Source organism: Cynocephalus volans, chromosome 5, assembly GCF_027409185.1.
Source record: "Cynocephalus volans isolate mCynVol1 chromosome 5, mCynVol1.pri, whole genome shotgun sequence".
In the NCBI taxonomy this organism is placed as follows: Eukaryota; Metazoa; Chordata; class Mammalia; order Dermoptera; family Cynocephalidae; genus Cynocephalus; species Cynocephalus volans.
Genome location: NC_084464.1, coordinates 45,889,967 through 45,915,269, shown reverse-complemented (window position 1 = coordinate 45,915,269; position 25,303 = coordinate 45,889,967). Strand labels below are relative to the sequence as shown.

The window sequence follows — 25,303 nt, the reverse complement described above, 5'->3', positions numbered from 1 at the left end:
TTTGGCCCTCTAGAGGCTTGTGGCCCCTTCAGGGGTCTTGAAAACTGATGCTCTAAGTGATTTAACTGGTGGGGAAACCCTGATGGGAGGAAGGACATTGTTATTAGTCCAGGTGCTTTGTGTGCCAGGCACTGTGTTAGAGGCTTTGCAAGGTACAGTCACATTTAGTCAAGGTCTTTGTAAGGACTTTGGCCTTAAAATATAAGGACTTGGACGTGGAGTGAGATTGGGAGCAACTGGAGGGTTTTGAGCAGAGGAGGAACATAGTTTGACTTTAAAAAGGATTTCCCTTGCTTCTGTGTTGAGAAGTGACTATGTGAGGCAGAGGGCAAGGTTGGGAACAGGGGGACCAGTTAGGGAGCTCTTACTTTAACCCACGTAAGAGCTGGAGATTGCTTAGATTAGGGTGGTAGTGGTAGAGGTGGTCTGAGGCAGTCACAATCGGGTTATATTTGAAGGTGGGGTTTTGTGGACTGGTTGAGTGTGAGACGTGAGTCTGGTCAAGGCAAGTGCTGAGGTTTTTTTTATTTATTAACTTTACTTTTTGAGCTCCTTTTGCTAGGAGACACTGAGGTTTATGATTATAGTAACTAGAAGGGTAGTGCTGCCATTTTCTAAGACAAGAGAAGACTGTGGAAGGAGCAGATTTGCAATGCAGAGATCAGCTTGATATAGACGTTGGCATTCAGGGGAGAGGTCTGGGCTGTAGATATGTTTGAAAGTTGTCAGCCTTTCAGTTGTATTTTAATCCATAGCCTGGATAAAATCACAAAGGGAGTGAGTGTATGTGTAGAAGACCATGCCCTGCAACATTATATGATTTCGAGGCTGAGGAGGTGAGGAAAGAGTAGTAAGCAAGGGAGCAAGAAAACCAGAAGAGTATATGTTCCTGAAACCATGGAAAGATTCAACGCAGAGCTAATGACAAGTGCTGCTGATGGGTAAAGCGACTTGAAGACCGACAATGACCATTGGATTTAGCTGTAGGAGATAATTGGTGACCTTGATAAGGGGATGAAAGCCTATTTGAGGTGGGCTTAGAGGAGAAAAGGAAAAGAGGAATACAAATTAGTAATATGACTATTTTATTGAAGAGTTTTGCTATAGAGCAGAGAAATGGGGTGTAGTACATGGAGGAGGATGTGGAGTCAAGAGAGGGTGTTGTGGGGCTGGCCCATGGCTCACTTGGGAGAGAGTGGTGCTGATAACACCAAGGCCATGGGTTCGGATCCCTATATATGATGGCCGGTTAGTTCACTTGGGAGAGCGTGGTGCTAACAACACCAAGTCAAGGGTTAAGATCCCCTTACCGGTCATATTTGTAGAAAAAAAAAGGAGGGGGGAGGGTTTTATTTTATTTTTTCTTTTTTTTTGTCTTTTTCGTGACCGGCACTCAGCCAGTGAGTGCACCGGCCATTCCTATATAGGATCCGAACCTGTGGCGGGAGCGTCACCGCGCTCCCAGTGCCACACTCTCCCGAGTACGCCATGGGCTTGGCCCTATTTTTTTTTGAGGGGGAAAAATTACAGTATGTTTTATGCTGATGGAAATGATCTGATCTGGTAGGGAGGTAAAATGTTATGATGCCGATGGGACAGAGGGAGAATTGCTGGAGCAATGTCTTTCAGTAGGGCAGAGAGATCTCATGCACAAATGGAGGGGATGGAGGACAATGTCTCCATAGTACCAGGAGGAGAAGCAGGGTGTATGGATGCAGATAGATAGGTGGATGTAGAGATGGAAACTTGTGGATGTTCTCTTTAGAGAACATCTATATTCTCATGAAAACAAAAACAAAGAGTGAGGATAGGGAACGTAAGGGTAATATGCAGCATCAAGTGTAGCCATGAAATGGCAAAGAAGCCACAAAAGGAAAGTCTGGGGAGATGTGACATAACTGATTTCTCCCAGTGCCTCCCACAGCCAACAGATTAGGCTCCTTGTAAGTTTCACATCTGGTTATCTCAAGCAAATTCTGTGATTCACCATTACAGATTTTTCCGTTGTGGTTCCAGATTCTCACTAAATGAGGTATACTTACATTTCTTTATTTGAATTTCTTACATTACCTTTCAGATCAAGGAGTATTTTTAAGTGCTCTTCCTGATTAAGGTGTGATGTCTTATATGTGCTTAAATGGTTAGCTTACACAGTCAAGTTTTACCTTAGAAGTATCCTTGTTTTAATAGTCAATTATACTTTATAATTCTTTTGTAAATAACATATGAAGGTGTTAGGAAAATCTTTTAACTGAAAAACAAAAGGGTCGAAACAGTTGATCATCTCAGGCCTCTTGTTGGCCTCTTGTTTTATATGCTAATAACTAATGAAAACAGTAGCCAGAAGTTATGTAAAACATGCTCATGAGGTTTGGTATAAGGTGCAGATCTGTAAAACCAATAGCCATCTGGTTTCTAGTGAAGGAAGAAAAGCAAATCACATTTTTGTTAAGTCATCCATTCTTAGAGCTGTTTAAGGACTTTCCCTAATCAGAGTTATTTATCATACATTTGAAAGTATGTCACTTAATATTTACTCTTTTGTGTAATCCAAATTCATCTTCATTACTAAAGGTACAAGATCCTTCGAAAATTTCGTGGAAAAAAAAATTGAAAGATAATATGAATCTTTCTGTGAACATTTAAAAGACCCTGCATATGTAGTCAAATTCAAAGCCTTCAAACAGTTAACTTTGGGAGAAACAAAAAACAAAGCAAACCCCCCCAAACCTGCAACATCCATGCTTTTGCAATTCTGTTTCTTTGCTCTTGATCCTTAGTGTGACATACAAAAACAACAACAAAAACAAAAACAAAGATGATATTATGTATTTAAAAATGATGGTGTGGACTGGTATAAGTTTGAAAAGACAACACATAGGTGATCAGCCCTTTTCTTACTCTTATTCGGAGTGAGTGTGTTGCTGTGTGGCTAAGTCCAGGATTTATGGAGCTCATTTTGGTTAGTGGTCACTTCTTTGTTGTTGGCATAGTGCCCATAGTAGGAATGAGCTTCCTACCCTTGCTGAAGTGATCAGGCTGATCAGCTGAGTGCTGCAACTGTTTTTTTGCATCTCACAACACATATTGCTGTAGGTCGAGTTTTAGTGCCCTTCATGTATTTCTTTTGCATGTTCTTTTGCATCCTGGAATGATGATCCAGGAGCTTCTTGATAATGATCATTGCCTTGGGTTATGCACAGGAAGATCACAGCTCATTCTGCAGAATTAGCACTGTATGGTGGACTGACAATAATCCTGAAGATGGCTGGAATTATAGCTCAGACTTTACCAGAAAAATCATATGTACAGGCAAAGCTTTTCCTTGAATACAAAAGAACTGGAAACTTCATCTAACTCCACCTGTAAGCAGTAAAGAAGTAGAAGACTGATTAAGAATTCTGTACACATTTCAAGAGATTGGCAAATTGTAGAATGAATGACATTGAATTCTAGACCAAAGGGAAGATAGTTCTGTGGAAAAATAGACATGAACAACCTTCTCAAAGGTCCTGATACTTGGGGTTGGTGTAGACACTGGATGGCTTATGAAAGCATTTGGTCAGTTTCATCCAGGAGCCGTACATATAAATTGATTACCAACTAAAAGTATTAATAAAATATTAATAGGTTAATATTAATAAAACGTTAATAGGTTACCACCTCAAAGTCTTCTCCTGATAACTACCAGATGAATAAAGATCGACACTTCTTAAAGAGAAAAGCAGAAGAGGGGTTACTTAATAAGTGTTCTGGTATGCATAACCAGCTTGCTCAACCTCTAATAAACACCAGAATAGAACTAATGGCAGCAGAAGACATTAGTTAAAAGAGCCGGCCCAGTTGAGAGTGTGGTGCTGACAACACCAAGTCAAGGGTTAAGATCCCCTTACTGGTCATCTTCTAAAAAAAAAGAAAAAAAAGAAAACATTAGTTAAATAAAAGGGCAAACATCTAACACCAGTGACAATCAGCAGTTAAACACTATACATATGGGCTCCAATTCTTTCCCTAAAGATAGGCTCCATCTGTCTGAAATTGAAATGCAGTCTGTCCTGCAGAGAGAGAATGATCTGGTTTTCAGAAGGTCTACCCTTTAGCCCTGGTTTATAATTAGCAAATGAGAAAGTAGTCTTAAGAACTTTCCTTACAAGATTAGAAGATAATTTCTGTTAAATCTTTTTATTGAACTTGGCAAAAAAAAGTTTCTAAAAAATGCAGGAAGATCTTTTAATGCCCTTAATTAGTTTTTGAGTAGATGGTTTTATTATTATAATTTTAGTATTTACTTAAAATTTATGAGGAATGATGGCTCCAAATGTTTGAAAAGGAATTTTAAAGATTTGCTTATTTTCCTGCTCTGGTGTTAGAGCCAATTTTGTGTTTAAAAATATGATTTAAAAATACAGTAGGACCTTTTTTTTGTAGTATCTTCATAATATGGACTTATTTGGTGAAATGCAGTTAATAGTCTGAACTCCATACTGTGGATCTTTCTTTTTGATTAATAGATTCTATTTCCTAATGAAGGTTCTCACTGGCTAGCTTTAAGTAACTGACAAGAGTGATTTGCAATTAATGTGGATTATTTTCCTATGAGCAAGTACTTGAGGGTGTTTACATTTTTGGGGGCTATAAAATTACTTAGCAGATCATAGATTGAATAAAAGTTAAATTTTTATTCAGCTCCTAAATTATAAGTTTAAATTAATCATGCCTGAATTAATTGGTGAATCTTGTGTGCCAGATGCTTCATGTAGTTTTTTGTTTAGAAGATATTTTGATAAATTTAGTCTTCTGGCTGGCTGTTTATTTCTTAGGGTTCCTAATAACATTATAGTTCTAAGAAGTTTTGAAGTTAATGTTCAAGATGTCACTCTCTAGATATATGAATTGTTACACTGAATGTTAACATAAGAAAATAACCAAAATTATTTAAATCAGATTTAATTTCTGGTCTCTTCTGCTTTCTGCCTTTTATCCAGAAGTTCTGATAAATTAAAAGATAAGCTCCGTTAATGTCTATTTACTACATGATACAAATTAAATGACACTGTGATGATGCCTGGAACATATTGCAGATGATTACAGGGGCCTCTGTTGAGTCATCTCTAGTAGAAATCTGCTTGCTAGTCATCAGGAGCAGGAACTGAAGGGAAGTTCCTGGGGTCTGGCAGGGAATTTATCCCCAACTGTCTTCCAGTCCTTTGATATTGATTTGGGAGAGGGAGGAGGACAAGAAACTATAAAGAAGAGTGAAAATAGACCAGGATGTGGATTTGTGTGGTTATTTTTGGTTGGTAATCATGATACTTCCATCATAGGAATGTAGAAGATTCCAGTATCTCAGAGGGAAGACTCTCTCTAAAAGGAATAAGAGCAGTTTCTCTGTAGCAATTTGAGGGAAACGAAGACCAAAATAGCAAATAGTTTTTTAAAAATTTAGAGTATGTTTTGTTATAAAAATTTAAAAGCAGTTTCCTTGATAGTCTTAGAAAGTAATAGATCATTCAACAACTTTTTTTGGAGGGGGGGAGCCGGCTAGTACAGGGATCCAAAATTTTGACTTTGGTGTTATAAGGCTGTGCTCTAACCAACTGAGCTAACTAGCCAGCTCTCAACAACTGTTTTTAAAAGCACTGGCTCCCTGCCAGGTCTTACGCTTAAATGCTTGGTATACACTGATGAGCAAAAACATGGGCTCTGCTTTTGTTAATCTTACAGATAACCACACTCAGAAATGCTTCACCACAAACCGAGGTGACATTGTCTAGGAAAATTACATCAGTCAGTGGCCCTCATCTGACAGAAGACCTTGATATGGACCTCGTGGGCAGGGATATCTAAGGGAAAGCTGCCCTCATCTCTGAAGAATAAGTAAGAATTAACTAGGCATTGGGAAGAGCACACAGAAGAGGGGAACAGTATAATAAGCTCAATGTACTCATTATCCAGCTTTAATCAGTATTTGTCTAGTCCTGTTTGATCTTCATTTTCACACATCTGATTTGAAAAGTAATAGAGGTATTTGAAAGGTTTTAATAAAAGCAGAAGTGGGTGAGAGATTTGACCAGATTTTTGTTTTGAAAGATTGTTTGGGCTCCAGAATAGAGAATAGATTGGAGCGGGGAGAGCACATGTACTGGAAGACCAGTTAGGCAGTTCATTACAGTAGTCCAGTCAAGTAAATACCTTGAGTCGGGTTAGTGGCAGTGGAGCAGAAAGAAGTGGACAGATTTTAAAGATGTACAGGGGAAAATCCCCTGAACTTGGTAACAGCTCAGAAAGAGGGGTGAGGAGATGGTAGCTCAAGTGACTCTTAGGTTCATGACTTGAGCAGTTGGGTGGTTGTGGTGCAGCAGTGTGAAGATCAAGCACAGAAGGAAGAAACTGACCAGTTTCCCCATCTGGCATTTCAGAAGACTGAGAGCTAGATTAATTTGAAGCTGGACATGTAAAAGTTATAAACGTGCAATTACCAAAAATATGTGCTGATCAGAATTCTCACCTAGCTGTGTTTAATACATCTATTTTGGTCTCTATCTTCCTACTGCCAAGACTCCCTAATCTCCCACAACTGCTGAGTTTGCTTCTTACCCTAAAGTGACAAGCCTCACTCCCTTCATGGGCTAGGACAAAAGCCAGTTATTTTTCAGTGCCACAGGTAGATGAAGAATTAAGTGTGTCCTTTATGTTTTTATTTCCTTTTCGTTATTTGCCATGTCTGTACCAATCTCTTTTGCATAGCCACTTTCCTCTAGTGGAAGTAACTTAATGCCAGTATTTGTTAATGCAAAGGAACCCATGTAACCCTTTTATCCTTCTTAAGGTGAGATCTGGATGTGGAGGCCCGGAAGCCTCCCAGGCTCTCCTGGCCTAGAACCCAGTGAACTGTGGCATGGCTGCTGGCATGTTTCGCATCCTCTCAGTCCAGAAACCAGCTATGACTGTCAGCTTTTGGATACCCAGAAAAGTGGAGGAGAAGACCACGTCCCATATTGTGTTTAATCTTTATTGATATACTGAACATGTTTTTGCTAATTTAAACTATTAGAATCCATGTGCTGTATTGAACTGAAGCTGCAACCAGTGTAATTTGGTCTTTATTCAGATGCGCTCGGGAGTGCCATTACGAGTGTTAGCTTATGGTGGGTAGTGCTATAGCAGTCAAATAGAGTCAGGTGGTATAGTGGAAAGAACATGGCTTTAGAATCAGATCTGGAGTTCAGGTGTGAGTTATCCTCTTTAAACCACAGTTTCTTCAAGTGTAAAATAGAAATATGTCTACTAACACCATCTAATTCCTAGGGTTATTTCGAGAATTGTTAGATTATATTTACATGAAAAGAATTTGGAGCATTCTAAATTGTTATAGAAATATTAGTTGCAATGTTACTAATAATTCTATGAGTTTAGATTGAATCTTTACTGATCTATTGAAGAAATCCAGCAGTATCATTTTTAAATATATCCAGTTCATTAAAAAAAAAAAAAAATTAGTGCCTTTAAAAATTAACTTTACTCTTTTACAGCAATTTTAGGTTCACAGCAAAACTAAGTGGAAAATAAAGTTCCTCTATGCCCCCCCACCCTCCACAATCTCCCCCACTATCACATCCCCCACCACAGTGGTATATTTATTACAATTGATGAACCTACACTGATATATCATTATCACGCAAAGTCCATAGCTTATATTAGCGTTCACCCCCCCGCCCCTGCCCCAGTTCACTCTTGGTGTTTGCTTTACATTCTGTGGTTTGGACAAATGTGTAATGACATGTATTCACCAGTATATTATCATACAGAATATTTTCACTGTCCCCAAAATCCTCATTGCTCTGTCTGTTTTATCTTTTCCTTCCCCTAATCCCTTGGCAACAATTGGTCTTTTCACCATCCCCGTAGTTGTGCCTTTTCCAGAATGTCATATAGATGAAATCATATAATATGTAGCCTTTTCAGATCGACTTCTTTCACTTAGTCACAGGCATTTAAGGTTTTGCATATCTTTTCATGGCTTGATAGCTTATTTCTTTGCTAAATAATATTCCATTGCCTGGATGTACCACAGTGCATTTATCCATTCACCTACTGAAGGACATTGGTTGCTTCAGAGTTTTGGCTGTTATGAATAAAGCTGCTATAAACATCTGAAAGTAGGTTTCTGTGTGGACATAAGTTTTCAACTCCTTTGGATAAATACCAAAGAGTGTGATTGCTTTATCATATGGTAAGATTATGTGTAGTTTTGTAAGAAACTGCCAAAGTAATTTCTGACGTGGCTGTAACATTTTTCATTACCATCATCAGTGAATGAGAGTTCCTGTTGCTCCATATCTTCACTAGCATTTGGTGTTGTCAGTATTCTGGATTTTGGCCATTCTAATAAGTGTGTAGTGTTATCTTGTTGTTTTAATTTGCATTTCCCTGATGACATATGATGTGGAGCATCTTTTCATATCCTGATCATCTGTGCATCTTTTCTTGTGGAGTGTCTAAATCTTTTGCATATTTTTAAATCAGGTTGTTTGTTTTCTTATTGTTGAATTTTAAGTGTTCTTTGTATATTTAGATAAGCTTTTTATCAGATATGCATTTTGCAAATATTTTTGACCAGCATGAGCCTCTTTAAGTTGACTCCTGAGTTCTTTTGATATACAACCCTAGAGGTTTTTGATAGCTTCTTCAATATCTGATATGAACAAGATGTTTCAGACTTATCTTGTACATTTCCTGCCTCAGCCACGGAATTGGCCATATCGGGAATGAAAGTACAGTATTCTACAGAAAGAATCAGTACTGGTTCTATAGACATCAAAAGGATAATAAGGGATTATGAAAAATTTTAAGGCAGTCAAATTGATACTTTAAATGAAATGGGCAAATTTCTTGAAAGACACAAGAGAAATAGACAAACCTATATCTGTTAAAGAAATTGAATTTGTAGTTAAAAACATTCCAACAAAAAAAGCTCCGGGCTCAGATGGCTTTATTGGTGAATTATAAAAAACATTTAAGAAAGAAATAATATGATTCTACACAAACTCTTCTAGAAAATAAAAGAGAACACTTACTAGCCCAGTTTTTGAAGCCAGCAATACCTTGATACCAAGACCCTATGTTACAAGGAAAGAGAACTACAGACCATTACCTTTCATGAACAGAGATCCCAAACTCCTTAACTAAATGTTAGAAACTTGGGGCCGGCCTGTGGCTCACTCGGGAGAGTGTGGTGCTGATAACACCAAGGCCACGGGTTCGGATCCCATATAGGGATGGCCAGTTAGCTCACTTGGGAGAGTGTGGTGCTGACAACACCAAGTCAAGGGTTAAGATCCCCTTACCGGTCATCTTTAAAAAAAAAAAAAAAAATGTTAGAAACTTGAATCTAGAAATATATGAAAATAATAATATACCATGACCAACTAACTGGGGTTTATTTCAGAAATGCATGGCTGGTTTAACATTTGAAAACCAGTCAGTGTAATTGACCATACTGTAATTCAGACTAAAAAAGAAAAACTGTATCAGTAGATTCAGAAAAAGCATTTGACATGTTCCAACACCAATTTATGATAGAAAGTCTCAGAAAACTAGAAATAGAAGGAAACTTCCTCAGCATGATAAAGGGTATCTACTCCTAACAGCTAACATCATACATAGTATTGGAAGAAGGAATACATTCCCACTAAGATTGGGGACAAGACAATTGGCTCTCACTGCTTCTATTCAACATTGTTCTGGAAGCTTTAGCCAGTAAGTAAGCAAGAATTAGGAATAAAAGATATTTAAATTAGAGAGGAAGAAGTAAAACTATCTTTATTTGCAAATGACATGATCATCTATGTAGAAAATCATAAGGAATCTACCAAAAGGTACTAGAACTAATAAGTGAATTTAGTATGGCGTTAGGATATAAGGTCAACATGCAAACATCAATTTTATTTCTATATACTAGCAATGAACAGTTAGAAGTTGAAATTTTAAAAATACAGTTTAAAATAGCATCAAAAGATAATATAGTTAAGGGATTAGCAATCTTGGCCCATTTTTTAAAAAATTTTATTTTGTCGATATACAATGTGGTTGATTATTGTGGCCCATTACCAAAACCTCCCTCCCTCCTCCCTCTCCCCTCTCCCACCCAACTGTGTCCTTTCTGTTTGCCTGTCGTATCAACTTCAAGGAATTGTAGTTGTTGTGTCTTCTTCCCACCCCCACCCCTGGTTTTTTTTGTGTGTGTGTGTGAATTGATTTATTTATTTTTAGCTCCCACCAATAAGTGAGAACATGTGGTATTTCTCTTTCTGTGCCTGACTTGTTTCACTTAATATAATTCTCTCAAGGTCCATCCATGTTGTTGCAAATGGCAGTATTTCATTCGTTTTTATAGCTGAGTAGTATTCCATTGTGTAGATATACCACATTTTCCATATCCACTCATCTGATGATGGACATTTGGGCTGGTTCCAACTCTTGGCTATTGTAAAGAGTGCTGCAGTGAACATTGGGGAACAGGTATACCTTCGACTTGATGATTTCCATTCCTCTGGGTATATTCCCAGCATTGGGATAGCTGGGTCATATGGTAAATCTATCTGCAATTGTTTGAGGAACCTCCATACCATGTTCCATAGAGGCTGCACCATTTTGCAGTTCCACCAACAATGTATGAGAGTTCCTTTTTCTCCGCAACCTCGCCAGCACTTATCGTTCAAAGTCTTTTGGATTTTAGCCATCCTAACTGGGGTGAGATGGTATCTCAGTGTAGTTTTGATTAGCATTTCCCGGATGCTGAGTGATGTTGAGCATTTTTTCATATGTCTGTTGGCCATTTGTATATCTTCCTTAGAGAAATGCCTGCTTAGATCTTTTGCCCATTTTTTAATTGGGTTGCTTGTTTTTTTCTTGTAAAGTTGTTTGCATTCCTTATTTATTCTGGATATTAATCCTTTGTCGGATGTGTATTTTGCAAATATTTTCTCCCACTCTGTTGGTTTTCTTTTAACTCTGTTAATTGTTTCTTTTGCTTTGCAGAAGCTCTTTAGTTTGATATAATCCTATTTGTTTATTTTTCCTTTGATTGCCCATGCTTTTGGGGTGGTATTCATGAAGTCTGTGTCCAGTCCTATTTCCTGAAGTGTTTCTCCTATGTTTTCTTTAAGAAGTTTTACTGTTTCAGGGTGTATATTTAATTCTTTAATCCATTTTGAGTTGACTTTAGTGTATGGTGAAAGGTATGGGTCTAGTTTCATTCTCCTGCATATTGATATCCAGTTCTCCCAGCACCATTTGCTGAAGAGGCAGTCTCTTCCCCAGTGTATAGGCTTGGTGCCTTTGTCAAAGATCAGATAGGTGTACGTGTGTGGGTTGATTTCTGGATTCTTTGTTCTATTCCATTGATCAGTGTGTCTGTTTTTATGCCAGTACCATACTGTTTTGGTTATTATAGCTTTGTAGTATAACTTAAAGTCAGGTAGTGTTATGCCTCCAGCTTTATTTTTTTGCTCAGCGTTGCTTTGGCTATGTCTGATCTTTTGTTATTTTATATAAATGTCTGGATAGTTCTTTCCATTTCTGAGAAAAATGTCACTGGAATTTTGATGGGGATTGCATTGCATTTGTATATCACTTTGGGTAGTATGGACATTTTCACTATGTTGATTCTTGCAATCCAAGAGCATGGGATATCTTTCCATCTTCTTGTATCCTCTCTAATTTCTCTCAGCAGTGGTTTGTAGTTCTCATTATAGAGATTTTTCACCTCCTTGGTAAACTCAATTCCTAAGTATTTTATTTTTTTGGTGGCTATTGTAAATGGGCAGGCTTTCTTGATTTCTCTTTCTGCATGTTCACTATCGGAGAATAGAAATGCTACTGATTTTTGTGTGTTGATTTTGTATCCTGCTACTGTGCTGAAGTCATTTATCACCTCCAAGAGTTTTTTTGTAGAGGCTTTAGGCTGTTTGATATATAGGATCATGTCATCTGCAAACAAGGGACAGTTTGACTTCATCTTTTCCAATCTGGATGCCCTTTATTTCCTTCTCTTCTCTGATTGCTCTGGCTAGTACTTCCAACACTATGTTGAATAGGAGTGGTGAGAGTGGACATCCTTGTCTAGTTCCTGTTCTTAAAGGAAAAGCTTTCAGCTTTTCCCCATTCAGGATGATATTGGCAGTGGGTTTATCATATATGGCTTGTAATTATGTAGAGATACTTTCCCTCTATACCTAACTTATAGAGGGTCTTTGTCATGAATGAGTGTTGAATTTTATCAAATGCTTTTTCAGGATCTATAGAGATGATCATATGGTCCTTGTGTTTGATTTTATTAATATGGTGTATCACATTTATTGATTTGCGTATGTTGAACCAACCTTGAATCCCTGGGATGAATCCCACTTGATTGTGGTGAATAATTTAATGTATGTGTTGTTGTATTCTGTTTGCTAGTATTTTAGTGAGGATTTTTGCACCTATATTCATCCAGGATATTGGCCTGTAGTTTTCTTTTTTGGTTATATCTTTACCCGGTTTTGGTATCAGAATGATGTTTGCTTCATAGAATGAGTTTGGGAGATTTGTGTCCGTTTCAATCTTTTGGAATAGTTTGTAAAGAATCAGTGTCAATTCCTCTTTGAATGTTTGGTAAAATTCTGCTGTGAATCCATCTGGTCCTGGGCTTTTCTTTGTTGGGAGCTTTCTGATAACAGCTTCAATCTCCTTTATTGTTATTGGTCTGTTCAGATTTTCTACGTCTTCATGGCTCAGTTTTGGGAGCTTGTGTGTGTCCAGAAATTTATCCATTTCCTCCAGATTTTCAAACTTGTTGGCGTATAGTTGTTTATAGTAGTCTCGAATGATTCCTTGTATTTCAGATGAATCAGTTGTAATATCACCTTTTTCATTTCTAATTATTGTTATTTGAATCTTCTCTCGTCTTTTTTTTGTTAGCCATGGTAATGGTTTGTCAATTTTATTTATCTTTTCAAAACACCAACTTTTTGATTCATTGATCTTTTGTATTGTTTTTTGGTTTTCAATTTCATTAAGTTCTGCTCTGATCTTAATGATTTCTTTCCGTCTGCTAACTTTAGGTTTGGATTGTTCTTGTTTTTCTAGTTCTTTAAGGTGAAGTGTTAGGTTGTTCACTTGCCATCTTTCCATTCTTCTGAGGTGAGCATTTAATGCAATAAATTTCCCCCTTAATACTGCTTTTGCAGTATCCCACAGGTTTTGGTATGATGTATCATTATTTTCATTAGTTTCAATAAATTTTTTGATTTCCTGCTTGATTTCTTCTTGGACCCATATGTCATTAAGTCGAATGCTGTTTAATTTCCATGTGTTTGTATAGTTTCCAGAATTTCGTTTGTTATTGGTTTCTAATTTTAATCCATTATGGTCTGAGAAAATACATGGGATAATTCCGATTTTTTGAATTTGTTGAGACTTGATTTATGACCTAATATGTGATCTATCCTGGAGAATGATCCATGTGCTGATGAAAATAATGAATATTCTGAGGTTGTTGGATGGAATGTTCTGTAGATATCTGCCAAGTCCAATTGGTCTAGAGTATTGTTTAGATCTTGTGTTTCGTCTTTGCCTAGACGGTCTGTCCAATATTGACAGTGGGGTGTTCAGGTCCCCTGCTATTATGGTGTTAGTGTCTATTTCCTTCTTTAGGTCTAATAGAGTTTGTTTTATAAATCTGGCTGCTCCAACATTGGGTGCGTACATATTTATGGTTGTTATGTCTTCTTGATGGATCAGTCCTTTTATCATTATGTAGTGTCCCTCATTGTCTCTTTTTATGGTTTTTAGTTTAAAGTCTGTTTTATCAGATATAAGAATAGCTACTCCAGCTCGTTTTTCTTTTCTGTTTGTATGGTAAATCTTTTTCTATCCTTTCACTCTTAGTCTATGTGAGTCTTTATGGGTGAGGTGAGTCTCTTGAAGGCAGCATATAGTTGGGTCCTCCTTTTTAATCCAGTCAGCCAGTCTGTGTCTTTTGATTGGGAAATTTAAGCCTTTTACATTAAGAGTTGTTATTGAAAAGTGTTGCTTTATTTCTAGCATTTTATTGATTATTGTTTGATTGTCTTAGGTGTCTTTTGCTCCTTGCTTTCCGATTTACTGTTTGTTTTCTGTATTTGTTGGTTCCTCGGGTTGTAGATAGCCTTTTTGTTTGTTTGTTTTCTCTTCATGAATTCCATTTTTATTATACTAGTGGGTTTTGATTTTTCTTGGGTTTTTATGGCAGTGGTAGTTATTTTTCAGGAACCAAACCCAGTACTCCCTTGAGAATTTCTTGTAAGGGTGGTTGTGTGGTGGTGAACTCCGACAGTTTTTGTTTGTCTGAGAAATATACTATTTGCCCTTCATTTCAGAAGGATAGCCTTGCAGGGTAGAGTATTCTTGGCTGGCAATCTCTGTCTTTTAGTATTTTGAATATATCATCCCATTCCTTTCTGACTTTTAGGGTTTGTGATGAAGTCTGATGTTAGCCTGATTGGGGCTCCCTTATAGGTGATTTGATGCTTCTCTCTTGCAGCTTTTAAGATTCTCTCTTTGTCTTTGAGTTTTGCCAATTTGACTATAACATGTCTTGGAGAAGACCTTTTTGGGTTGAATACATTTGGAGATCGTTGAGCTTCCTGAATCTGAAGATCTTTGATTTTTCCTATACCTGGGAAGTTTTCTGCCACTATTTTGTTGAATATGTTTTCAATGCAATCTCCTTTTTCCTGCCCTTCTGGAATACCCATGACTCGGATATTTGAGCGCTTAAGGTTGTCTAACATCTCTCTCAGATTTTCTTCAGTGCCTTTTATTCTTTTTTCTTTTTTTTTTTGTCTGCTTGTGTTATTTCAAACAGCCCATCTTCAAGTTCAGGGGTTCTCTCTTCAACTTCCACAAGCCTGCTGGTTAAACTCTCCATTGTGTTTTTTATTTCGCTGAATACCTTCTTCAGTTCGGCAAGTTCTGCTACATTTTTTTTCAGGGCATTGATTTCCTTGTACATTTCCTCTTTCAGGTCCTGTATACTTTTCCTCATTTCATCATGATGTCTAGCTGAGTTTTCTTGTATCTCATTCAGTTTCCTTAGAATTATCACTCGAAATTCCTTGTCAGTCATTTCAAGGGCTTCTTGTTCTATAGGATCTAGAGCTTGAGATTTATCATCTTTTGGTGGTGTACTTTCTTGATTTTTCGTATTTCTGGTATCTTTTCTTTGATGTTTATTCATTGTGGCAGGGGGTTTCACAGTCCACAGGTTTGACACTATTGACTGACTAAGATGTTGCTGTGGTTGCCAATTTGGTATGGCTACCTCAGTGACTGCTCAGTTGGCCACTAGTGCCTTGCGTGTGTGGTTGCCTTGGGTCTTGGGCCTGTCCAGGGAGCCACCTCTCTGGTCAGCTTGGACTCAGCCGGGCTGCTGGGTCACGGGGCAGTACCGCAGGGTGTGTGGCCTCTGCTGAGCTTCCACCTCCCGTGCTGGACTTCTCCCTATTTATTTCATTTTCCGAGGCTGGGAAGTCCAAAGTCCAGGGAACACATATGGTGGGGGCCTTCCTTAGTGGTGACTTCAGCAACACGGGTTGTCTACAGTTTCCAAGGCTGGGAAGTCCGAAGTCCATCTGGTGGTGGTGATAGTGACCCAGGGGTCTCACATTGCAAGATGGTGGAAGCAGAGAGAGCAGCCTTGGCCCTTTTTTATAAGTAAAGTTTTTTTGGGTTTTTTTGATTGGCCAGTATGGTCCAAAACCTTGACCTTGGTGTTATAATACCTCTCTTTAACCAACTGAGCTTACTGGCCAGCCCTAAATAAAGTTTTATTGAAACATAACCATTCCTTTTGCTTACATATTGTATTGTCTATAGCTGCTTTGGTGCTGCGAGGGCAGAATTGAGTATCTGTGACAGAGAGTTTAAAGCCTACAAAGCTGAAAATATTTACTATCTGGTCCTTTACCAAAGAAGTTTGCTGACCCCTGATAATAGAAGAGCTTTATGACCTCAAGGTAGGGGAAGATACCTTATACAAGAAACAGAAAACACTAACCATGAGGAAAAATATTTATTTTCATCAAAATTAATAACGTGTTCATCAAAAGATATCAAAGTGAATGAAAGAACAAATCCTCAAGAATGGGAGAAAATATTTTCAATATGTAGCAAATAAAGAACTCCAAGTCATTTAGAAAAAGACAACAAAGTAGAAAATTGGGCTTGATCAGGACCTTGGTAAAAGAGGAAACCCAGATGGCCAGAAAACATTTTTTAAAATACTCAACATCATTAATAAAGAAATGCAAAGTAAAGTCACACAACAAAATAATCATTAAATATTCACCACACTGGCAAAAAAGAAAGGATTATGAAATTGATTACATAAAAATAGAAAGCTTTTACATGGCAAAATCACCAAACTATCACCAGACTAATTTACTTAATATATAAAGAGTTCTTCCAAATTAGTACAAAAAAGATTAGTAACCCAATAGAAAAATGGGCAAAGTATATGAAAAGGGAAAACATATCAGCACCTCACTCTGACCAACTCAGCTAACCGGCCAGCCCTGTCCCAATTTAGATCCAGCCTAATATGAGTACAGTTGTTATGCAAAAAAAAGTATGAATATGTAGTCTGTGATTTGAAATCTTATACTTGGGAAAGAAAATAAATACTATGAAAGTTAATAAAGAAAACAGGTTACTATCCAAAAAAAAGGGAGTACAGGTATGTCTCTTAAATATATGAAAGATGCTATACTTTTCTTGTATAAAGAGAAATGCAAATTAAAACTAAAATGAGATGTCGTATTTCATCTGTCAGATAAGCAAGTGTCAAAAGTTGGATAATATCACATGTGAGGTGAGAGTGTGTAGGAACAGTCAATCTCATATCCTTTTGGTAAGTATGTAAACTGGTGGAAGGTACAGCATTTATAAAAATTACTAATAACAAAAATTACATAAATTACTAATGTGCCTGTCTTTGACATGTCAGTTCTTATCTTAGGTTTTGCAAAGAAACTACCCTTATCACAATATAAATGACCTCCATGTTGCCAAATCCAGTGGTCAGGTCTCAGTTCTCAACTTACTTGATCTCTTAGTAGCATTTAACCCAGTTGATCATTCCCTCCTCCTTGATACACTTTGCTTGGCCTCTTGCATGACCCATTCTTGGTTTTTTCCTTCCTCACTGGTTGTTTTTCTAAGACTCCTTCATTGGATGCTTTTAAAAAAATTTTTTTTTAATTTTTTTTTTTTTTTACATTCTAGGATGTTGTTGCAGAGCAGTTGGAAGGGAGGGGGAAAGGGCGAGGAAATGTGATGGAAGAAGGAGGAAAGAGAAGGGGTGGAGTGAGGCCTGTGGCACCCCCACATTCCCATAGGGGAGGAGGGCTTCCTGTGGTGGCTTGGTCATTGCTGGGCTGGGTGCAGATATCATGGGGGTATGGCAAAAGCCCTTGCCTCCCACTACCCTGGCTCAGGGACCTGGGGCCCTTCTTGCTGCGGCCTGGTGGTCATAGCTGGCCTGGTTACAGTGCTGGGGGAGCAATCCTTTAAAACATTACAGAGCCTCAGGGCTCAAGTCAGGACTTTATCTCTAAGTAGTCTCATCCAGCCCCAAATTCCACCATACTACCAAATGTTAACCTCCGGCTCTGACCTCTTTGCTGAATTTGTAGACTCATCTCTCCAACTTCTTAGCAACTCCACTTGTGTGTTTGATAGGCACTTCAGACTTAATATGTGCAAAATTGAACTTCTAGTATTGCGTTTCAAACCTACTCCACCCATTGTTTTCCCGTTTTTGTCCATTTGCTCAGGCCAAGGAATTTGAGTCATCCTTGGCTTCCTTCTTTTTCTCATAGCCCACCTTAGGAATTCTATCGGCTCTTTGAAAGGAGAGTCAGAATGTTCACTTCTCACTGCCCCTACTGCCACCTCTTTAGTCTAAACCTTCTGCACTTCTCTCTCTGGGCTATTACAAATTCTCCTACTGGTCTCATCCCATCCTTGCTCCGCTTGCAGTCTTCTCTGTGCTGCACCTGGAGGGACTCTGTTAAAATGCATATCTGTGAGTGTTTGCTCAAAACCTCTCAGGGGTTTTCTTCACTTGGGATAAGACTCCAAGTCCTTACCTCCTTGTTCTGTGAGGCCCTCTATACTCTGCACCACTCCCACCACTCTCTCCCTTGCTAATTCTGATCTATCCCCTCTGGCCTTCTTATTTTGACCATCCAAGTACATCATTGCCTCTGGGCAGGACTTTTGCTTCTGAGGGCACCTTTGCCTGGAATGTCTTTTACCCAGAGAGAGCCCAAAGGCTTGTTTCTTCACTTTGATCAGGTCTCTGCTCAAATATCTAGTCTTTTGAGACAGCTTCTCAGAGTCTCCCTCCCCCCATCTAAAAGAGTTTTCTGTTAATTTCTGCTTCCTTATTCAGCTTATTTTTATTATTAATACCTCTGACCACATGTCATTTTTGTTTATTGTCTGTTTTCTTCCCTAGATTATACAAGAGTAGGGCCTTTGTTTTGTTCATTGCTATATTTGTAGCACCTAGAACAGTGATTGGCACCAAGTAGATGTTCAGTGAATATTAGTTGAATTGAATGTATGAATTCTACCAATATATACACATGTGGAAAATGGCTATTTATTGTAGCATTTGTTTTAATAGGAGAAGATTGGAAATGCCCAAAATATCCAGAGGGCTGGTTAAATGTTACGGTACAATCATGTGATAAAATCCCCAGTGATTACTCCATGATTTCATTTATATGGAGATCCAGAACAAGCAAGACTAATCTATGGTGGTACAGATCACAACAGAGATTGCCTCTGGATTGGGGGCATTGACAGGAAAGAGGCACAGGGAACTTTCTGGGGAAATGGAAATGTGTATCTTTATAGGGGTGTGGGTTCAGGTGTGTGCCTTAGTCAGGCTCATTGAACTGAGCTGTACATCTCAGTGTATGTGAATTATACTTCAGTTACAACAAAATGCAGTTCCTAAAAATGGAAAATGAAAACTAATAAATTTGACTGAATAACAAGCTAGTGGCATAACATACAGAAAATAAATCTTTCATGTGGCTTTAAAACTGTATTTTGGCTCTTCAGTGAGGCAGCAGAGCTGCATGTGCAGAGATGCAATCTTTGTGAAGACCCTGATGGGCACGACCATTTCCCTCGAGGTCAAGCCCAGTGACAGCATCGAGAATGTCAGTCAAAATCCAAGACAAGGAGGGCATCCCACCTGACTAGCCACATCTGATGTTTGCGGGCAAACAGCTGGAGGATGGCTACACTCTTTCAGACTACAAGAGCTGGAAAGAGTTCCACCCTGTACTTGGTGCTGTCACTGTTGCAAGAAGAAGTGCGTCCACACCAACAACCTATGCGTCAAGAAGAAGGTCAAATAAGGCCTCTCCACCGCTCTTCCTTCTCCCTCAGGGCAAGCACCATGGCCCCGAGGCCTCAATAAAGTTTCCCTTTCATCGAAAAAAAAAAAGCAGTATTTTGATTGAAGAAGGCTAAGAAGAACTATAAGGAAATTTTAAACTGTACATATTTTATGATTAATAGTACTGTTAATTTGAATGATATTATAGGATAAATCAAATAGATAATTATGTTATTATAATTTTCAGCATAAAAAGAAAAAGCATAAAATCCAGGAAGTAAAAGCCCAGTAACTTTAAGTCTGAAATGGAAATATTGGTATGATCCATAATTTATTTTCTCTTTCAGTATTTTCCTCCTTATTATTTTCTTTCTAATAATACGTATTTCCTGTCATTGAAAAGGCTTAGAAACAACAGCATAATAGAAGGCAGTATGTAAGTTGAGGTCTCTAAAGATCATTTCCCACTAAAAGGAACCAGGGCTCGATCTAGAGCAGGAAATGCTTAATATGAGCCTGAAATATCTTTCAGTGACAAAAAGCAAGAAAACTATCCCAGACTAAGGATTTATGTCAAACAGACAAAAGTGATAAAGCAGGATTTATGAGAAGGTAGGTATATGGGTGGTATGTTTCAACTTAGCTCTACGTTGGAAAGTTTTTATAATAAAGTTCTGGGGGAATAAGGAGAAAGAGCCAACCTGAAGTGGCTCTTGCTAGTAAAAAATGGGAGCATTAAAAAAAGATAATTGACTATAATTGATTAAGACACATGAAATGTAAAAATCTATTAAAGATACAACAAAAAAATATTTGGAGGTTGCTTGGACACTATCTTACTATTCTGAAAATTAATAAATAAGGAGAAAAAAGTCAGGCATTGTCTTGCCTTTCCTATATTAAGGTAATCAAAAAGTCGATGAGGGCAGTTTCTTCTTTATATGATTCCAGCTAATTAGTAAATATAGACGGGATGATAGAATTAGAAAATCACTTGTATTCCCTAATGAAATCATGTATGTAGAAGGCTGTCATTAATAGATGCTAAAGCCATTAAATGAAAGGCTGATTGTGAGCTCTGTAATGGACAGATCATGTGACAATACTTGAAACCATAGTTTTATCTTCTTATTACTAAAAGTGATGTCAGATCTCTTTTGTAACTCACAATGTGATTTTATAGGAAGTACGTAACACCTTCAGTAAAGTATTCTTGCCAAAACAACCACATCCCAACCTGATCATACTTCAAGATCTAACTACCTTGTGCAGGGCATATGGAGGATAGAAGAGTGAGTTGAATATATCACAAGGATGGCATCAACAAATGCAGGAATATGGGAAATCCTACAGGATACGTGATATGTTTTCTTCTACAAATAAATGACTTAAAAATAAAGGGTGGAGGGGGGTACTGTTTTAGAGTAAAGCTTAAGAGTCATATCAACCAAATGCAGTACAGTCAGCCCTTGAATCTGTGGGTTCTGTATCCATGGATTCAATCAACTGTGGATCAAAAATATTTGGAAAAAAAATTGCATTTATACTGAACATGTACAGACTTTTTTTCTTGTCTTTATTCCTTAAATGATATAACAACTATTTGCATAGGATTTATATAATATTAGATATTATAAGTAATGTAAAGATGATTTAAAATATATGGAAGTATGTGCATAGGTTATACACAAATACTATGCCATTTTATATCAGGGACTTGGGCATCTGTGGATTTTGGTATCCAGAGGAGGTTCTGGAACCAATCTTTCATGGATACCGAGTGATGACTATATATGGACCTGGTTTAGATCTTTGAATAAAACCAATAGTACAATAAACAATTTTGCATATAACCAATTGTAAAATAACAATTTTTGTAACAATTGGGGAAATTTGAATATGGCCTGTTTACTAGATGATAATAAGGAATTGTCAGTTTTGCTAGGTGTAATAATGACATTGTGGTTTATTTTTTAAAAAGTTTTTGTTAGTGACTTTTATTTGTTTTTGTTTGTTTTTTGGTTTTTGTTTTTTGCAGCTGGTGAGTAGGGGAATCTGAACCCATGACCTTGGTGTTATAACACCATGCTCTAACCAACTGAGCTAACCGGCCAGCCTTATTTGTTAGTTTCTGTTTGTTCAGTATTACATCTCTGAAGTGGTTGGTGGTAAAATACATTGATGTCTGGAATTTGCTATATGATACTCTGGGGATGAAGTATAGGTAAATAAAACAAGATTGCAAAACATTGATGATAATTGGAGCCAAGTGATGACTACTTGGGGATTCACTTTCTCTCTACTTTTATGTATGTTTGGAATTTTTCTATAATAAAGAAGTTTTTAAAAATATCACTGATCGTTTAAAAAAAAAAAAGGAGACTCTTGGGTATGTACTGATGAAATGATCTCCATGATTTAAGTGAAAAAGTGGAGTAGAACAGTGTATATGATGGGTTACTATTGAGGTTAACAAAGAGGAGAGAAAAGAGTAAATGTATATTTATTTATCCTCATATGCTAGAATATCTCAAGAAGTCTTCACAAGAAGCTCCTTTGGAGACAGAGGTAGGATAGAAGGCTTGCTTTTCACTGTGTCCTTTTGTAACTTTTGAACATGTGTACTGTTGAAAAAATAGATTTTTAGAAGGAGTGGAATTAAGAACCACAATTCTAGACACATATACCTGTGTAAATTTAGAATCATAGAATGTTGATGCTATAAAGATTTTAGGTGGTTAGACCACCTTGAAACTGAAAAAGGTAAAGTCTAGAGAGATGTAATTTTTTTCTTTGCAGTTGTATGACAGAGTGGTGTTAGAGGCAGACCTGTAACCAAAGTCTCCTGACTTTCCTCTTCTGTAAAGTGGAAAACTTACCCTTGCGGTTTAAACTTAGACATCTTAAATTAGATTGTAATGTGATTAATATGTTGATGCTACTTTGGGAACACAATACCTGCATTTGAGTTTACAGTGAATGTCTTCCATATGAACCTGTGTTTTGGAGGACGTCATTTGTATATTTCTTGGTAAAATCAGCTATTAATGAGTAGGGATTTTACAGGGTATTCCTGTAGTTCTAAGACTGTGTGGGAAAATAATGCAGTTTATGGATGTCAGGAATGCTGTTGCTTCGTTTGTTTTAATAACCTCAGGAAACTAGAGCATTCTGAGTATTTCATTTACTCTATTTGGCTTTTAGAAATTTCCTAGGAAATAATACTTAGCATTCTTCTTAGCCAGTTATAAATGCTTGTTCTGAAATATTCAAGCTGTACATAAGGTTTTAAAGTGAAACTTCTCCTCCTCAGCACCACCACTTGTACCATACTGAGGCAGTCATTATCTAGTATTAAACTCTATACCCTCAGGACACATGCTTAAAAATATCTATATATAATAGTTTGTATCTGTGACTATCTTTGCATATTGTTCTTAAAGTACCTTGTTGCTCTCAAGATAAAAAATTGTCAGTATCTGTTCATAACACAATATGGTGTTTCTTTGTACTAGGCAGGGAATTTCCTCTTTTGTTAAATAAACAGCCTGATTAGCTAAGTAAGGCAAAACAGTGTTTATAACGCATTTTGTAAATTGGCTGTTTATGTCTAATAGATCCTCCTTTTAGCAGTTTTTTGAGCTCCTACGTAGTAAATAAATAAATAAATAAATAAAAATAGCCTCAGCCCAGAAGTAACAGTTATCCCTTTTGCTCCCATTTCAGTAGCCAGATGGGTCCACCTGACAGCAAGGGGGGTTGGATACTGTAGGTAAGCACATGGAATATCTGATGAGCATTATGGTCTGTGTCACAGTCACTGAAATATAACGAGTCACCTGACTTCTTATCTGTCTCATCCATTGGACTTTAAATTTCTCAAGTGTCCCAAGAACGCGGGTACACAGTGGACATCTTATGATTTTTTTGTTGAATAAATGTCCTTCTGGAGTTTGGATTCAGCTTAAGTCACTTCCTTTAAGAGATCTTTCATTACCATACCTTTGGCCACCCCCGCCTCCCTGCTTCTTTCAGTCTGGATTACATCTTTTTTCAGTATCATCGTAGTATCCTTTGCATACCTCAAACCAAAGCACTCCTCACCCTGTATAATTACTCTTTTATTTTCTTCCACTATATACTCAGTTCTTTTAGGGCAGGGACTATGGCTTTCTTTTATATTCTTTAAAAAATTTGTATTAATCAATATTAAAGCAAAAAATTTAAAAAACCTAAGAAATAAAACATTACTGTTCCTGGTATGTTTCTTTCTCCCCTCCATTATGTTTATCATTCTCATGCATTTCTTCATCTTTTCACTACCTTGTCCCTAATCAATATAATGATTTTCCCCCTGTGTCCATGTGGAAAACAAAGTATCTCCACCCCACACGTTCATTTTTGCAAGTTCTACAGAGCCACCTATATCATGAATCCAAGAGTCTACCTGTGGGTGGGTTTGTTTTGTCCAAGTATCCATCTCTGCACTAATCACCTGTCTCAATGACTAGTGTTTCATGAAATGTCTGATGCCTGATGAGCCAGTCCCTCACTTTGATCTGCCTCAAAATTGCAGTGGTTTCAATCTCTGCATCTCCAGTTCCTGGCTCATAATGATGCCAAAATGTCTGTTGAATAAATGACAAATTCTGTTGTTGTTTTTTTTCTTAGTGTGTCATTTTCAGAAAATTATAGGAGCTTTGCCATTTAATTTCTTTTTAGAGAATTTTATATTTCAAAATCAAGCCTCAGAATAAGAATTTACTGGAATCCAGGATCTTAAATGCTCCCTTGGCTACCGTGAGTGCCTTTGAATGGCATTCAAATAAATGCTAAACTTTAACATTGGAAAAAAAAAAAAAAAATAAATATTTACTGACCAGAACACCATTTAGTATTTTATAACATAGGAAGGAGTAAAACCTCTGGCTAAACTAAAGAATTTTTTGTTTTGTTTTGTAGTAAATTTTCTTCCTCCTCCTCCTCCTCCTCTTCTTTTTTTTTTTTTGTTTGCTGGGTAGTACAGGTATCCAAACACTTGACCTTGCTAGATTTACTAATTCACACTTGTTGAAATTTGGAAATTGAATGGTTTTGCTTTATATCAGAGGTTTCCTTTTCTTTGCTTTAGCTTTGAAATGTTCCTGTAAATGTTTTTCATTTGGACTATAACTTTAATTGGGTGGCCACTAGTCAGCCTTTGAGCAATGCTTAGGTTTAGAATTGCTGGTAAACACTTTGCCAGGAAGTAGGGGAAGAAAGACAGTGTTATTATTTATATAACAAATCAGTGAAGGATTAACCCATTTTACTGCTTTTTCTTCTTGAATATTCCTTGTTGATTAGATAAATAGGACTTAAATGCCATTGTCTAGAGAGTCTTTGGAGGCCTTTTTTTTTTTTTAAACTTTGTAACTTGAATTAACTTACATGTTTATATTTGGTTTTATTTTTCTTTTGATAAGGAATGTTTAAAAGTGTAAGATTGGTCAGAGTTATCAAGGAGAATGAGTATGACAGTGATCTCGTTTTATTTTGTGGAAATAGTATATTATTTTAGTGTTGTAATTTGGTAATATAAAACTAAGGATAACCTTCTGGAAAGCCTCTCCATTGGGGTGTAGTAGCACTGATTCCCTCAGCTTTTAAAAAATTATTGTGATCTTAAAACTAGTTTTTAAAATTGAGATGAAATTCATATAACATTAACTATTTTAAAGTGAGCAATTCATTGGTGTTTAGCAACCACCACTTCTTATCTACTTTCAAAACACTTTCATCACCCCAAATAAAACCCTGTACCATTAAGCAGTTGCTCCCATTTTTCCCTCCCCCCAGTCTCTGTGGATTTACCTATTCTGCATA

General features: G+C 37.2%; 1 protein-coding gene and 1 pseudogene across 1 annotated transcript in view; both read left to right on the top strand.

Moving 5' to 3' along the window:
* The window catches only part of NUDT3 (nudix hydrolase 3), a 99,191-nt gene that overhangs the window by 27,234 nt on the left and 46,654 nt on the right, over positions 1-25,303 (top strand). The window lies entirely within an intron of this gene.
* Positions 19,173-19,457, top strand: LOC134378138 (ubiquitin-like; annotated as a pseudogene).